The sequence below is a fragment of the Pyxicephalus adspersus genome, chromosome 9, assembly GCF_032062135.1.
Source record: "Pyxicephalus adspersus chromosome 9, UCB_Pads_2.0, whole genome shotgun sequence".
Lineage (NCBI taxonomy): Eukaryota > Metazoa > Chordata > Amphibia > Anura > Pyxicephalidae > Pyxicephalus > Pyxicephalus adspersus.
In genome coordinates this window covers 361,116-364,423 of record NC_092866.1, presented here as the reverse complement: position 1 = coordinate 364,423, position 3,308 = coordinate 361,116, and positions in this window count along the sequence as shown.

Below are 3,308 nucleotides of genomic sequence, written 5' to 3'. Positions count from 1 at the left end.
AGAGATCATACACTGCACTCATATTATATATAGAGCTCATACAGTGCACTCATATTATATAGAGAGATCATACACTGCACTCATATTATATATAGAGCTCATACACTGCACTCATATTATATAGAGAGATCATACACTGCACTCATATTATATAGAGAGATCATACACTGCAAATATATTATATAAAGAGCTCATAAACTGCACCCATATTATAATAAGAGCTCATACACTGCAATCATAATATATATAGAGCTAATACACTGCACCCATATTATATATAGAGACATCATACACCGCATCCATAATATATAGAGAGCTTATGCACTGCACCCATAATATATGTACAGATCATACACTGCACTCATATTATATAGCGAGATCATACATTGCACTCATATTATATATAGAGCTCATTCACTGCACTCATATTAATATAGAGCTCATACACTGCACCCATATTATATACAGCTCATACACTGCACCCATATTATATATAGAGCTCATACACAACACCCATACTATATAGAGAGCTCATACACTGCACTCATATTATATAGAGAGCTCATAGTCATATTATAAGGTGTGATCATGCACTGCACCGCTGCACCAACATTATATAGATAGACCATACACTGAACCCATATTATATATAGAGCTCATACACTGCACCTTCATTATATAGATAGATCATACACTGCAATCATATTATATAGAGTGATCATACACTGCACCTAAAGTATATATAGAGCTCATAAACTGCACCCATATCATATATGGAGATCATACACTGTACCCATATTATATATAGAGATCATACTCTGCTCTCATATTATATATAGGGACCATGCACTGCACCCATATTATATATAGAGATCATACACTGCACTCATATTATATAGAGAGATCATACACTGCACTCATATTATATAAAGAGATCATAGACTGCACTCATAATATATAAAGAGATCATACACTGCATCCATATTATATATAAAGATCATACAGTGCACCCATAATATATATAAAGATCTCCCATACTGTATATAGGGATCATACTCTGCACCCATAATATATATAGAGAACATACACTGCATCTATATTATATATAGAGATCATACACTGCACCCAAATTATATATGGAGATCATACACTGCACCAATAATAAATATAGAGCTCATACACTGCACTTATAATATATAGAGAGATCATACACTGCATCCTATAATATATAAAAAGATCATAAACTGCACCCACACTGTAAATGGCGCTCATACACTGCACCTATAATATATTTAGCGCTCATACACTGCACCCAAATTATATATAGAGATCTTACACTGCACCCACAGTGTATATAGAGCTCATACACTGCATATTATATTTAAAGATCATACACTGCACCCATATTATATAGAAAGATCATAAAATGCACCCACACTGTATATGAAGCTCATACACTGCATCCATAATAAATATAGAGATCATACAATGCACCCTTATTATTTATAGAGATAATACACTGCACTAATAATAAATAAGGAGATCATACACTGCCCCCATATTATAAATAGAGCTCTTACACTGCAACCATATTATATATAGAGATCATAAACGGTACTCATATTATTTATAGAGATCATACACTGCACTCAATATATATTTAGAGATCATAAACGGCACTCATTTTATGCATAGAGATCATACACTGCATTTAGAGATCATACACTGAACTCTTATTATATATAGAGATCCTACACTGCATAAAGAGATCATACACGGTACCCACACTGTATATAGATATCATAAACCTGCATTCACACTGTATATAGAGATTATACACTGCAACCCCACACCACCTCTGATATTAGGAGATCATACACTGCACTCATATTGTATATAGAGATCATGCACTGCACCCACTCTGTATGTAGAGATCATAAACTGCTCCCACACTGTAAATACAGTTCATGCACTGCACCCACACTGTGTACAGAGATCATGCTTTGCATTCATACTGTATATAGAGATCATACACTACATCCACACTGTTTCGAGAGATCATACACTGAACCCATTATATATATAGAGAGATCATACACTGAACTAACACTGTATATAGAGATCGAACACTGCACGCGTATCATATATAGAAATCATAATCTGTGCCCACACTGTATATAGAGATCATACACTGCACCCACACTGTATATAGGGATCATACACTGCTCCCACAATGTACGTAAAAATCATACAGAGCATCCAAACTGTATAAAGAGATTATACTCTGCACCCACACTATACATAGAGATCATACACTGCTACCACTTTGTATATAGGGATCATACACTGCATCCTATATTATATAAAGAGATCATGCACTGCACCCACACTATATATTGAGATCATACACTGCACCCATAATAAATATAAAGATCATACACTACACCCATATTATATATGGAATCATACACTGCACCCATATTACATATAGACCTCATACACTGCACACATGTTATATATTGAGATCAGAAACTGCATCCATATTATATATAAAGATCATTCACTGCACCCATATTATATATAGAGCTCATACACTGCACCCATATTATATATAGAGATCATACACTGCACCCAAATTAAATATAGAGATTATAAACTGCACCTTTATTATATATATAGATCATACACTGCATGCATATTATATATAGAGCTCATACAATGCATATAGAGATTATGCACTGCACCCTTATCATATATAGAGCTCATATACTGCACCCATATTATATATAGAGATCATACACGGTACCCACACTGTATATAGATATCATAACCCTGCATTCACACTGTATATAGAGATTATACACTGCAACCCCACACCACCTCCGATATAAGGAGATCATACACTGAACCCATATTGTAAATAGAGATCATGCACTGAACCCACACTGTATGTAGAGATCATAAACTGCACCCACACTGTAAATACAGTTCATACACTGCACCCACACTGTGTATAGAGATCATGCTTTTCATTCATACTGTATATAGAGATTATACACTGCATCCACACTGTATCAAGAGATCATACACTGCACCCATTATATATATAGAGAGATCATACACTGCACTAACACCTAACACTAACCACCTCCGATATAAGGAGATCATACACTGAACCCATATTGTATATAGAGATCATGCACTGCACCCGCATCATATATAGAAATCATAATCTGTGCCCACACTGTATATAGAGATCATACACTGCACCCACACTGTATATAGGGATCATACACTGCTCCCACAAT